We start from the raw sequence: 16,281 nt of genomic DNA, 5'->3' as shown, positions 1-16,281 counted from the left end.
AGAGAGGTGTTCTCAAGAATCATTTAATTTAGAGCAAATGAGAGGAAAGAAGAGAAAAGACAGAAAATTATCCAGCTTATAAAGAACAAAAAAGATCATTATGATGTACAATGGTAGAATCAGTTGTGACTGTGGCACATCACTTGGGATTCCTTACAGAGTTGGCCACTAACTACAACCCAAGTTTTTAGGAAGTTTAAAAGGAGCAGGTAAGTGTTGCTTGTAAATCATGTTAAATGGAGATTTTGTTACTCAGCTGACACAACATTCTTCTCTGGCACAGCACTTGAAACCTATGTCTGATTCTTGTTGCGGTGCTCAAATGTGTTTTTTCTTGTTCTGTTAACTGGTGTCCAGCGGAATCCAACGGATTGTGGTAATTCATTTGAGATCAAATGTCTTCAGCACAAGAATAAACATTTTTTATACAGAATATGAAAAACAGGATATTGAAGGCATACAAATACTACGTAATTCCTTTGTCAATAATACACGGGGCAGCTCTATTGGTTATCTGTCTGTTGGTCTATCTGAGTGTTTTTCTTTGTGTTCACTACTTATGGTACTTCAGATTCTGATTAAAATGTGGTTTATATGGTACACAACCATATTTATCTTTAAAAAGAGACAATTTAAATTATCTTTACTGATGAATAATCAATTAGGAAATGCATATTAGGACAGAGATAAGATAACATTTGATGGGCAATGTTGAGACAGAGTATAATGAAAACTCTTTGGCAGTCACAGTAAATAGTTTCCATAATGCAGTTGCCTCCCTTACACTGCTCTGTAGAGATTTGAATTGCCCTGAAGGTCTTTAGAAGGACCTGTTTTGTCAGTCATTTCATTACCAGAAAATAGGAATCAATATAAGTACAGATAAAGAACATGAGACCCTGGGACATGTAGCTTTGTGACACCTTGGGACATGTAGCTTTGTGACACCCTGGGACATGAATCTTTGTGACACCTTGGGACATGTAGGTTTGGAATACTCCTGGACATGTAGGTTTGTGATACACTGGGACATGTAGGTTTGGAATACTCCTGGACATGTAGGTTTGTGACACCCTTGGACATGTAGGTTTGGGATACACTGGGACATGTAGGTTTGTGACACCCTAGGACATGTAGCTTTGTGACACCCTAGGACATGTAGGTTTGTGATCTCCTGGACATGTAGGTTTGGGCCACCCTGAGACATATAGCTTTGTGACACCCTGGGACATGTAGGTTTGTGACACCCTAGGACATGTAACTTTGTGATCTCCTGGACATGTAGGTTTGGGACACCCTGAGACATATAGCTTTGTGACACCCTGGGACATGTAGGTTTGGGACACCCTGAGACATAGCTTTGTGACACCCTGGGACATGTAGCTTTGTGACACCTTGGGACATGTTTCTTTGTGATCTCACGGGCATGTAGGTTTGGGACACCTTGTGACTTGTAGGTTTTGGATACTCCAGGACATGTAGGTTTTGGATACTCCAGGATATGTAGCTTAGTGACCTCCAGGACATGTAGCTTTGCGACCTTCAAGACCTGTAGATTTGTGATGCCTCGGAACATGTAGCTTAGTGACCTTGGGACATGTAGCTTTGTGATGCCCCAGGGATGAGTAGCTCTGAGACCCATTGGATGTAAGCTTCGTGATTGCTCACAGTGATGCAATCCTAGGAAAACAAAGACAGAGGCATATAAGTGTAATGAAACATGGAAAAACATTCCTAGATTCATGGTGTGATAATCCACGGCTCTACCAGTCAAAGGAGCATGTTCCATCAGCCAACAGTATTTAACACTAACCATACTGACCCCTTCATTTCTGGTCCTAGTGAAACTGCAAGAATGAATAAATATCTGAACTCATATCATTGAATTTAGAGTAACTGAACTTAAATTTCAAATAGTTTTTCATTATCAAGAGCTTAAAATAAATGATTTGAACCTGAGATACATCCATTTACAAAAATGTGAGGACTATCTGTATTGATGCATGGAATTGCCTTACAGTCAGCAATAGATACACATTGTTAGATGTTAGTTTCATTCTGTTGAGTTGTGAAGTGATTTTATTAACCTCTAGTTTAAATACAGTAGGGAGCCTTCTTTCTCCTATCCACCTCCTTTCAAATTCATTGGACTGTAACAGGATAAGTGGGGAGGGTGAGTACTCCTTGCACACATACATTTTACCATGACAACACTCAACAATGGACACCTTTTTTCAATTAAAGGTTGAAAATATCTGAAATTATACTGATATGATTCCGCAGAATATGTTCTGTATATAATTGAGTCATCCTCAAATTCAAAATTTTGAACTGGAGCCACTTCATAAGATAATGAACCTGAGGAACATTTAATCTCCTAGGTTGTATACACACAATATGGGGACAGCTTATAAAACATATATGATAATGTTGACACAGGATTTTTAAATGGGAGCAAATGATCTTCTCAGCAATGCTAATGTTGCTGCTACTTACATAGATATAAGCGACTTCTCTCCATTGTGTCTTTTTGTCAAAAGGAAAAGATTTATTTCCATAGAGTGAAAAACTAAACAGAATGTTGTTTTTACACAGCTACGTTCCGACATGATCAGACACTTTCTAATAAAGTTGTCAGATAATACAGACATGATCAGACACTTTCTAATATAGTTGTCAGATAATACAGACATGATCAGACACTTTCTAATATAGTTGTCAGATAATACAGACATGGTGAGACACTATCTAATACAGTTGTCAGATAATACAGACATGGTGAGACACTATCTAATATAGTTGTCAGATAATACAGACATGGTGAGACACTATCTAATATAGATGTCAGATAATACAGACATGGTGAGACACTATCTAATATAGTTGTCAGATAATACAGACATGGTGAGACACTATCTAATATAGTTGTCAGATAATACAGACATGGTGAGACACTTTCTAATATAGTTGTCAGATAATACAGACATGGTGAGACACTATCTAATATAGATGTCAGATAATACAGACATGGTGAGACACTATCTAATATAGTTGTCAGATAATACAGACATGGTGAGACACTATCTAATATAGATGTCAGATAATACAGACATGGTGAGACACTATCTAATATAGTTGTCAGATAATACAGACATGGTGAGACACTATCTAATATAGTTGTCAGATAATACAGACATGGTGAGACACTATCTAATATAGATGTCAGATAATACAGACATGGTGAGACACTATCTAATTATAGATGTCAGATAATACAGACATGGTGACTGTGTCAGATAAACAGACATGGTGAGACACTATCTACAGACATGAAAAATATAGATAGATAATACAGACATGGTGAGACACTTTCTAATATAGTTGTCGGATAATACAGACATGGTGAGACACTTTCTAATATAGTTGTCGGATAATACAGACATGGTGAGACACTTTCTAATATAGTTGTCAGATAATACAGACATGGTGAGACACTATCTAATATAGTGTAATACAGACATGGTGAGACACTATCTAATATAGTTGTCAGATAATACAGACATGGTGAGACACTGAACAGTTGTCAGATAATAGAGACATGAATTTAATATAGATGTCAGACACACTAATATAGATGTCAGATAATAGAGACATGGTCAGACACTATCTAATATAGATGTCAGATAATACAGACATGATGAGACACTATCACTATCAAACACTGTCAGAAAAAGCTGCCAACAGTAGAAAAGTACTATCAATCAATTAAATGTTTAAAATGTATTAAATATCAAACGTTATCTTACAAGTAAGTAATCTTGTGTCCAGTCACATATGATATATGATGGAAACAATATATAACACAAAATAACACTGTTGTCAATCTCGATACAGTAACATAATTGTAATGCTTTTACATTGTCTGGCACTGAAAGGAACATGAATTTAATCAACACACAATTACTTTGTCTGGTACTGAAATACCCTAACTTTAGGCAACAAAAGTTTACTTTGTCTGGCTCAGAAAAACCTTGATTTTAATCTCACTTTGTCTGGCATTGAAATACCCTGATTTTAGTCAATACACATTTACTTTATCTGGCATTGAAAAACTTTGATTTTAGCCAACCCACAATTACTTTGTCTAGCACTGAAATGCTATGATTTTAGTCAACACACATTTACTATATCTGGCACTGAAAAACCCTGATTTTGATCAACACACATTTTACTTTGTCTGGCCCTGAAATACCCTGATTTTAGTCAACACACATTTACTTTTTCTGGCACCAAAAAACCTTTTTTTCTAGTCAACACACCTATACTTAATTGATCAGCTTGGTGTAAACTAATGCTTCTTTAGACATCATAATTTTACCAATACTGGCACATGGGACTAGAGAAACTTCCCTTTTAAAATCCTCCAAAGTCTGTCTTTTTGTACTTGCTCCTGCAGGAGGTACTTTATCAACAACACCAGATAAAACACCTTGGTATTAACAAACTATAGTATTGACTCTTTTCAACCTCTTCCCAGCATCATTATGATATCTATCCTTTCCATTTCCAATAGACATTAAAAACCAAGTCACTTTGCTTAAAATGTTTTAACATCTAACCATTGAATTGTGATGTCTAGTCAAGGTCTGTGAAATTAAATCTTATTGAATCATAGAAAATGAAAGCCTTGTTCAACCAAACTTGTCTCAATTTTTATGGCCATATTATTTGGTCCTGGTTGAGAGTTTTCTGGAATGTCATGTGATTATGGTGGTGAGAAAGTGGTGTTGACTGGAAGCGGGCCTTAGCGTGGCGACGTCCCCGGCAAGATAGCCGGTGGCACCACAACAGTGCGTTGTCTGGGGAAGGCCATCTTATTGATTATTATAGGTGCACTGGGAATCCATTTGCAGGGAACAGATGTGATAGGAGAGCTAATGAAAGTTAGCGCTGTAACAATGGCGTCACAACTTTAATTGAATGACTTTCTGATGGATGGCGAGGAAACACAAGTTACTTTGGAGATTTGCTGTCTTTTAAAGATTTATTTTGCTGTGAATAGCGTATTGTTATTGAACACTGCTAAATGAGGCATCCAATCACCCACAGGCAGGATTACACAGAAATCTGTCCAAGACAGCACTCTAATCTAAAGCTTTTAACAGCCAAACAGTTTTTGTATTAATTGAAATGGGGTCTCAATTAGTTTAAAATCTATTTCTTATGCCAGCATTCTGATGGCTGATTTTTAATGGTCTCAATTTGTTTAAACATTTGATAGAGATTATGAAATCCCAGAGATGTTTCTTGGTGTACTGTTTAACAATACAAACCACTTTGTCATCATGTAACAATGCAGTTAACTAGAGATTTACACATTTTGTCCGTCTCTACATATTCCCCAGTAAACAAATGATGATTTGATGTTGTGCATACAGTAATCATCAAATCTTAACCTAATTTGTTCTTTAGCTGCTTACAATGTATATTGAAAACCCAAATGAGCATGATAACATAAATGTTCTTGTGTTTACAGAAACCTCTAGTTAACACTACCTTGTAAAACCTACAACTAATAGCCGTGTGTGATCTGTTGACATTTGCCAATATTTCTTAGTTCACCTACAAGTAGGCATGCTGTTTGTTGATATTTGATTTGTCATTTCTTTCCTTGTAAAGCATGCTAGAATTACTAGAATGCCTGTTGTCTGTTGACTGTAGCCTGATCCCAGCCCACTCATAATGTTCCATATTGTGGAGGGCATCATGGGTCAGCTGAAACGCGGCTATGTTGACAGATGGCATTGCTGTCATAGTAACCTTCAATTAGTAGACATGTTGCTTGATGACAGTTGTAACATTGCCTTATTTGTATACCTTATAACTAAAAGGCATGTTTTCTGATGTCAGTAACTTTGTACTTGCCTTCCTGGTACAGCTTATGTCTAGCAGTTATTTTGTCTGGTGACAGCTGTCATTGCCCTCCTGGTACAGCCTAGCTACACCTAGCAGGTATCTTGTCTGTTGACAGCTGTCATTGCCCTCCTGGTACAGCCTACTCCTAGCAGGTATGTTGTCTGTTAACAGCTGTCATTGCCCTCCTGGTACAGCCTAGCTACACCTAGCAGGTATCTTGTCTGTTGACAGCTGTAATTGCCCTCCTGCTACAGACTAGCAACACCTAGCAGGTATCTTGTCTGTTGACAGCTGTCATTGCCCTCCTGGTACAGCCTACACCTAGCAGGTATGTTGTCTGTTAACAGCTGTCATTGCCCTCCTGGTACAGCCTAGCTACACCTAGCAGGTATCTTGTCTGTTGACAGCTGTAATTGCCCTCCTGCTACAGACTAGCAACACCTAGCAGGTATCTTGTCTGTTGACAGCTGTCATTGCCCTCCTGGTACAGCCTACACCTTGCAGATATCTTGTCTGTTGACAGCTGTCATTGCCCTCCTGGTACAGCCTACACCTAGCAGATATCTTGTCTGTTGACAGCTGTCATTGCCCTCCTGGTACAGACTAGCAACACCTAGCAGATATCTTGTCTGTTGATCAAATTTATTTGTATGGCACTGATTCAGATTTATCAATTTTACTTGTATGGCACTTATTTAGATTTATCAAATTTACTTGTATGGCACTGATTCAGATTTATCAATTTTACTTGTATGGCACTTATTTAGATTTATCAAATTTACTTGTATGGCACTGATTCAGATTTATCAAATTTACTTGTATGGCACTGATTCAGATTTATCAAATTTACTTGTATGGTACTTATTTAGATTTATCAAATTTACTTGTATGGCACTGATTCAGATTTATCAAATTTACTTGTATGGCACTGATTCAGATTTATCAATTTTACTTGTATGGCACTGATTCAGATTTATCAAATTTACTTGTATGGCACTGATTCAGATTTATCAATTTTACTTGTATGGCACTGATTCAGATTTATCAAATTTACTTGTATGGTACTGATTTAGATTTAAATATTTTCCTGAGAGGGTGTGATTAAAATGCTCACATTTGCCCTGATGGTATTGCTTAGGATTTGATAGACAGAGTGGGTGTAATTTAGATCTCAAATTGTTTGAATGGTGTTGACTTATTTAGATTTGTTGAGTTGCTTGTGTCGTTGATTCAGATGTTCAATTTTTTTGTGGAACAAGTAAAAACATAAAAAAAAAAAAAAAGAATTCTGTCCAGTTATAGCTGCAGGTACTACAAAGAGGAATTTAATGGCGTACTTGTTGTGTCCAATAACAAACAAGCATTATTGCTTGACAACAATTAAATCAAAACTCATTATTGCAAGAAATCTGTCTCTTGTCATAATTTCACAACTGATTGCACAAGTTTTTAAACCTGCCTTATGAACAATGACAGAAGCATATTAAAGAAATGGATTGGTTTTCTGGATGTTTGTATCATTTTTCCATCATTCTGTGTCAGCACTATCAACCGGTGTGCTAATTTTTGAGTGGAGCTTATGCATATTTATTTGAAAAATGTGCAACAAGAGAATTTGATCTGGTCGTTTGTTGAAGCTATTGAAGGCTGGCGTTGAATTAGACGTCCCGAATGATCTGCCTTGATGTAATTTAAATGAATTTGCATCTTAAAAATTATGAGGAGTACACAAATAGAAAGTGTTGAAAAAACTATGACTAATCTTTCTGTGAAAAGCATACGTTGATGTCACCTCTTTGGCTGTAGAGCACGGGAGCCACTGGGACTTCTAGATATCTTCGTGGATCTGCTCCCAAGTAATTGATTGAATTTGCTGGCTGCTTTTTTTAGCATGAAAATTGCTAAGTTGTGCTTCAGACCTTTTTGTCTGATTGGAAGTGATCGGGATATTGCCCAACACTATTTGTCAGCGAGCACACGACAACAGAAGATGAGTGTAGAACCCAGACTTGAGCCATTCCGCCCTTCAATACTGTAGTTTTCCGGCATCACCATAAAAACAGCCATTCATAATGTTTGATCGACCAGAGAATTAGAGAAGGAAAGCAGACAACCAAGTAACCAACTGATGGGTATTGTGTGTCCAAACAGGCTGTTAAAGCACTACTAGAATACCTATCTATACATCCCCCGGGGCCCTTCTAATCACTGTCCTCTCGCTTCTAACACAATCTCAGACTAAAAGGTCAAGGTCATGTCTTGAAATAAGTTTATTTGGAAAGATACAGAAACTTAAGTAGTAACATTTGTCTAGATTTTCCTTTAACTTTTTTTTTTTTCTTTTAAGATTACATTCACTGTTTGTGCAACATAAACGTATATATTTTAGTGGTAATCTTATTTTAGTGGTAACCATATTTTAGTGGTAACCTTATTTTAGTGGTAACCTTATTTTAGTGGTAACCATATTTTGAAAGTATTGTGCTAAAATAAGATTATGCTAATTGGTTTATGCTGCTTTTAATTTAATTACTGATGATGTGCGAATTTATCATCTTGTTAATTTGCTAACAAATGATAGTGCACTTACCACAGGGTCTGTTGCCCATTTGTATACTGTTCACACATATTTGTCAATATCTCAAGATTTTGACAAAATACTTGCTATGTAGCATCTCTTGGAAGCATATTACAGTCACAGTAGCAAACACGGAACTTCAGAACTTAAGATGAATGCTTGACCAAGGTTAGCTCTGCTACATTCTCCATTCACCAGACTCCACCACTTTCAGTCTTTATACATTGATGTTAAGTTGAGCACTAAATGTCATTGAGATCAGATGTTCAATATCTATTCCACATACAGGAAAACCTATAAAAGACACATTCATAGCTTTAATACATGATCTAAAATTTCTCCACTTTTGAACATGAAATCATCACCTTACAAACCTTCTATGATGAAATCTTCAAAACCTTTCCAGATTCTGTTTTTCCATTGAGACCAAATGCTCCTCTAGGGTTCAAATGAGGATGTGTTTAGGAATTGAGGATTCAAAGCACAGAAGCATTCACATCATTGTCAGAAATGTTTCGCCACATTTCACGAAACAGGAGCACTACAAACCAACATACACTACATAATAATCTGCTTGCATACTGCTAATTTGGTAGTGACCATGACTACATTCATTATATACTACATTTACAGAAGAAAGGCACACCAAGCTCATGTTAACTTTGTCAGTTACCTTCACTGGACAAAGATATAGTGTATTTATTGATATATTACCCAGGCTGATCTGTCAGTATTTAGTTCTAATATCCTGGCAGATGTGATATCATTTATGGTAGTTCAAAGACCCTAGAAAACGATATTGCATCAAAACTCCAAACATTGCCACTAACACTACAAGTCGATTAAATTTGAACATCCCCCTCCCTGTTGTGCAGGAACATGTGCCAAACAGGATTTACAAGTGTTTATCAGTAAAGAAGGAACGGGTTCTTTCCCCTGACAAATAAAAGAAACCACCCTACATGATATTCAAGTGTTAATAAGCAGGAAGGAATGAGTTATCTCCCTTGACATAGACAACAAAGTAAAATACCTTACAGGATCCACAAATGTCTATCTGTAAGGAAGGAATGGGTTCTCTCCCCTGACCAAAACAACAAAATAAAAATCCTACAGGATCCACAAGTGTTAAGCAGTAAGGAAGGAATGGGTTCTCTCCCCTGACCAAAACAACAAAATAAAAATCCTACAGGATCCACAAGTGTTAAGCAGTAAGGAAGGAATGGGTTCTTTCCCCTGACCAAGACAACAAAATAAAAATCCTACAGGATCCACAAGTGTTAAGCAGTAAGGAAGGAATTGATTCTCTCTGGTGACCAAGACAACAAAATAAATATCCTACAGGATCAACGAGTGTTAAGCAGTAAGGTAGGAATGAGTTCTCTCCCCTGACCAAGACAACAAAATAAAAATCCTACAGGATCCACAAGTGTTAATCAGTAAGGAAGGAATGGGTTTTCTCCCCTGACCAAGACAACAAAATAAAAATCCTACAGGATCCACAGGTGTTAATCAGTAAGGAAGGAATGGGTTCTCTCCCCTGACCAAGACAACAAAATAAAAATCCTACGGGATCCACAGGTGTTAATCAGTAAGGAAGGAATGGGTTCTCTCCCCTGACCAAGACAACAAAATAAAAATCCTACACATGATATTCAAGTGTTAATTAGTAAGGAAGGAATGGGTTCTCTCCCCTGACCAAGACAACAAAATAAAAATCCTACACATGATATTCAAGTGTTAATTAGTAAGGAAGGAATGGGTTCTCTCCCGAGACCAAGACAAACCAAAGTACCAATGAAATTAGTACTTAACTGCTCTGCTTCACTTTGAATTAGTTCGCAGTTAGGGATGGTTTTGACAGGTTGAGATATTCATGAGTGATAACACTTTAAAAATCTTCCTTATGTGGTCACATCATCATTGGACAACAACTTTATATGACTCTCTACTGACTTGGCTCAGGGGATTTCCCCTCTGTAAAATATTGCTTCAATCAGAAGCTGGAGTATTGAAATTCACCGCCTAATTTACGAGTGTTTCACAAACATTATCCTCTGACAAAGGATACTAAACATTATATTGGTAATCAGTGAAGTATTTTTTTCAACTACATTTGTATATTATTTTTTTATTTCAAAGATATTATTGATAAGTGCTGTTCAAGATAACGTAACTTCACATAATAATTTCAAGTTTGTTAGCAGATAAAACCAATAAACCGTATTCATATCAATTTCCTTGTGATAGACGCTAATAGATAATGATTATAGGTCTTAGCTGAAACCCTTAATGATATAAAGTAAAACAACGCTACATGATCTGCAAGCCCAGTGAGTTGACAGAACTCAGAGGTCATCTGTGGAAAAGCTCTCGGTCATATCACACTATTATTGGACATCTATTGACCGACAGCCACGCTCATGTCTTTTCATTAAGCATTTACACTGACAGATCGTGATGACTTGGCTACAAATGATTCATATAGGATCCAAATAACTACCATCTATCTGTAGTGCCAAAAGTTGACTGCTCCCAAAACACAATTAGAGGTTTAACCAATCATACGATTGCTTCTGTTGTTGCCGTGGCATCAGCCTCAAATCTGACTAAATGTACACATAAGCTAATAAGTCATGTTGGTATTCAGACTGGAAACATGGTTACTGCCATCAGTCATCCTAGTGTTTTCCACACTTATAAAACACAGAGACAAACACAGACAACACTGCTCATGTTTAGAGACATTTTTGACTGATTAGCGATTCCCCTGACCAGAACAATGATGTGATAGGAAACAGCATTTTAACAACCTTATCCTCTGTTAAGTAGATGGTCAGATAGGGATGGACCAAGGTCCAACATTACATACTAAAGGTTTTATCAGTGTATAAGGTATCACAGTCATTACTTAACCCAATTTTAGCTAACTCTTTGAAGAATAGGTGGGATTATGTAATCAAGTTTTTTTCACCATGTAGTACTGGATCACAAATGTCGATGTCCAGTTCCAGTTGATCATTACATAAATCAAGCATTAATATGAATTATAGCAATAAGCTTAACCATATATTTTCATATTTAAGGAGCACGAAAAGGTTAAATTTGTATTTTATGTGAAATATGTCATCATTTGGCAACGTATGCTGTTCTCTAACAGCTTTTGCTGGTATTCATGTCAGTATGTAACCCCTTGTTATTGTATGACCTGTATGTAGTACTTAGTGACCCCTGTTGTGTATTGTGTGACCTGTATGGAATACTTAGTGACCCCTGTTATGTATTGTGTGACCTGTATGGAATACTTAGTGACCCCTGTTGTGTATTGTGTGACCTGTATGTAGTACTTAGTGATCCCTGTTGTGAATTGTGTGACCTGTATGGAATACTTAGTGACCCCTGTTGTGTATTGTGTGACCTGTATGGAATACTTAGTGACCCATGTTATGTATTGTATGACCTGTATGGAATACTTAGTGACCCCTGTTGTGTATTGTGTGACCTGTATGGAATACTTAGTGACCCCTGTTGTGTATTGTGTGACCTGTATGGAATACTTAGTGACCCCTGTTGTGTATTGTGTGACCTGTATGGAATACTTAGTGACCCCTGTGGGTATTGTGTGACCTGTATGGAATACTTAGTGACCCCTGTTGTGTATTGTGTGACCTGTATGGAATACTTAGTGACCCCTGTTGTGTATTGTGTGACCTGCATGTAGTACTTAGTGACCCCTGTTGTGTATTGTGTGACCTGTATGGAATACTTAGTGACCCCTGTTGTGTATTGTGTGACCTGCATGTAGTACTTAGTGACCCCTGTTGTGTATTGTGTGACCTGCATGTAGTACTTAGTGACCCCTGTTGTGTATTGTATGACCTGTATGGAATACTTAGTGACCCCTGTTGTGTATTGTGTGACCTGTATGGAATACTTAGTGACCCCTGTTGTGTATTGTGTGACCTGCATGTAGTACTTAGTGACCCCTGTTGTGTATTGTGTGACCTGCATGTAGTACTTAGTGACCCCTGTTATGTATTGTGTGACCTGTATGGAATACTTAGTGACCCCTGTTGTGTATTGTGTGACCTGCATGTAGTACTTAGTGACCCCTGTTGTGTATTGTGTGACCTATATGGAATACTTAGTGACCCCTGTTGTGTATTGTGTGACCTGTATGGAATACTAATTGACCCTTGTTGTATATCAATATGTGACTTGTACAGAGTACCCTGTGACTCTTTGTGTACTTGAGCCATTGAACACTATTTCTTTCTCTGCCACGGAGAATGATGAATCAACCATACAGCAGTGTGCTGTTACCCCATTTGTTTCTATCGTTAGTCAAATTCACCAAGTTATAAAAGTACATGTGTACTTAGGGATCCTCTCTTATCCAATTATGTGTGGTCTATGGGTTATTTTTGTGTATTCACTTTCAATTAGCAACTTGATGTTTTGGTAATATATGTATGTAAATCAGAAAAGCACTGAGTACCTGATTATTGGTCACTAAAGGTTACATCTAGGAATCTTTGATGGTTTGACAGTAGATGTAGTACTAAACCCACCCAACAAGTCCACAATGAAAGGTAAGGATGGGGACCAGTATATACAGGGATCGGCTTGATTGTTCATCTGTGCACAATTGTTTGGTCTTCACCATCAAAAGCAAATCTATATTGGCATTGTGTTTTTAAGAGATTAAGGCCGTTAAACAATGTGAATGAGAAATTAAATTTTCTTATAATCTTAAAAGATATCAAAGAATAAAGACTTCGAGTTTTGATTTTAAAGGACTTAAGGTGTAACTCATCAGAGGGTGTTTAAGTCTCAATGCATTTTTATCATCTGTTGCACTCAGTAGTGAATCGATCATGACTATTCACATTTAAATTAGGACTGTCAATGCAAAATGTATTAACTATAGAAATGTATTAAACAAATCTCTGATATAAGACCTTTCTTCCTTTCAATCTTCCAACCTGATTCAAACTTTATCCCAACAGCCATTTTGAATGTCTATTCTCTCTCAAAATTAAATCTGGCAGGAGAAACCCACACATGAAATTCGAGAAAGCACAGTAAAAATGCATATCTTAATATCCAAGGTGGATGCCCATTACCAACTTTCTTCTTTCAATCTGATATCAATCATTTAACAAGCACAAGCGAGTAAGTAAGGACAATTTATCATAAAGAATATTCCCTTAAATTATCTGGAGAATTAGCAAACACAAACCTGAACATTCAAATTGAAATTGTTGTTGGTCAGCCATTTTTGTTTTCTGATATCTCTCAAAATTAAACATGCACAATGAAATCTATATATGCAATTAGTTAAAGATTGCAGCCATTACAGACCTTCACATCCAAAGTCCAACAGGGTCCTCTGCAAAATATGTTTTTATTTCATTTTTCTTAAAAAGTGGATTCATTTATTGTAGCATGAAGAAAATTTGTCCTTGACTTTAGAGCTTGTGAGGGGTGGAACATTGAAGTTGTCCTTGACTTTAGAGCTTGTGAGGGGTGGAACATTGAAGTTGTCCTTGACTTTAGAGCTTGTGAGGGGTGGAACATTGAAGTTGTCCTTGACTTTAGAGCTTGTGAGGGGTGGAACATTGAAGTTGTCCTTGACTTTAGAGCTTGTGAGGGGTGGAACATTGAAGCTTAAAATATGGCTGTTTACCTAACTAAGAAACAAATACTGATAAACATACAAAAAAACACATTGTCATGTTTTGATTGTATTTTCATGTAAACAAACATTGACAGATTTCCTGTATTATTGGAGAGTTACCTGGGACTAATTCTACTGTCTGGGCAGTTAATTAAGATTGAAATCAACCTTTCTGAGACAATTTTCCAAATTTTCGTGGATTTAACTAAAAATCTCTCCAGTTATTGATAATCCTGAAGCCTCTTCCATCTGTAGACTTGATCACTAGTAGAAACAAGATGGAATGGATAGCACAGTTGATGTTAGTGGCATATGTTTTGTGTCAGAATGATGTACAACCAGGTCACACTGACTTTGATGTTTTCAGTCTATATGCTACCTCTATATTCTAACAATGAGATACAAGTCCTTGTTGGTGCTGTATATTGTCTAAAGAGATATCTGGTAGGTTGAACTTATGACAAAACTATACTTAAAAAGGAACATAAAAAAAATGGAGAAGTTTAGCTGTCACCTTGAATAGATGTGATTATACTAACATATATGACAGATATATTTTGCCTAATCCAACTTTGCCATTTGGTTATAGAATCAGAATATTTAATATTTTTCATCCTTGAAAAATAGAAACTGAATACCGTAAATTTCCGCGTATAGTGCACACTTTTTTAAGCTAAAACTGTCGTGTCAAAAAGGGGGTGCACACTATACGCAGGAACATGCCATTCCTGGGGTTATCATTCCCGAGTTCTGCGTCCGCCATATTGGATTACCTCCCTTCACATAGTTATATGTAAGAATTGTCGTCATATATGATAGTTTAGAGATAAAAACAACAAACAAATAAAATAAATTTCGAATGTTTTAATACAGTTAAGTTATATTATCATCTATATAAAAATAATAACATCTGTCATCATAAATCACAAGTTCACAATAGCACTAAACTAATCATATTGTAATGGGTACCATGGTACTTACGATAAATAATCCATAGAGCACTAAGCAGTTAATCATATTGTAATAGGTACCATGGTACTTATGATGAATAATCCATAGAGCACTAAGCAGTTAATATCATTTACTTTTCACTTAACACGGTCCCTGATCACTAAACGAGCAGTCACTAAAACCCTGCAAATTCCCCCTCATCATCACTATCGAAAAAAGTTGTTGGATTGAAGTCCGCCTCAGTAGTTTTTTCGTTGTCATGATAGAAGATGTCGCAATCATTCTTCATGTCATCTTCAACGGCGGGTCCACTGTCACAGGTAAAGACGGTATCGTCTGTCCTCAAAATGTCGTCATTACTACCGTCTAAAAATAAGACACCAGTGAGTGCTTTCTTATAAAAAGATATCACAGAGAAGATTTTGAACAATATCATGATACATGTACCCATGTATATGCCATCAAACACATCCTTCCATATTGCTCATTTGTTATATCTCTTATCAGAGTTATGGTCCAAATGTTCTTCTGTCTGAACTGTATTCAAGAAGTTGAAATTATTCTTTAAACATGAGACATGTTGACCTTTTTATTACAAGACCCTGTGAAATGTGTGACTTTGTATGTAATTGAAAATTTGTTTGCTGGACCAAGACAAACAATATTAATTCGGTGTTAGTTACAAAAAAGCCTGGTTGAAGATGAGAGGAAGAAGTACACCTTTCAGTCATACATTCAAACAAGGCAGCCATCTTTGGAAACTGTTCTGAAAAATAAAAACACTCTCTTAATACCATGTACAAGGAAGTTTGTATGCTGTTTAAAATTGATATGATAGTAATCAAGAAATAGGAAATATTGTATAAGATGAGAGAACTAGGATGGTTTATCTAGGAAGTTAAGAGATTATCTTTTTACTTTGATCTGTTGATGAGCCCAATATTGCGTAACAAAAGACAGGTTCACTTTTGTCCCCTTCATCTCATGTGCTTCATGCCAAATTAGATGCTTTCACTGATATTTTAGAATTAATTTTTTTAAGATTAATGTATAGTTTCCCTGTATCTGTACCTTTGCCTCCAAATTGTAGTGTTATGAGGAGAGGTGGTTACATGCTATGTGAAATGATAAGTTAGTAACATTAATAGTTGTGGGG

The sequence above is a fragment of the Ylistrum balloti genome, unplaced genomic scaffold (assembly GCF_031769215.1).
Source record: "Ylistrum balloti isolate Yb309-2 unplaced genomic scaffold, AGI_CSIRO_Ybal_v1 Utg370568, whole genome shotgun sequence".
Taxonomy (NCBI): Eukaryota; Metazoa; Mollusca; class Bivalvia; order Pectinida; family Pectinidae; genus Ylistrum; species Ylistrum balloti.
Note: the sequence above shows the minus strand (reverse complement) of the source record.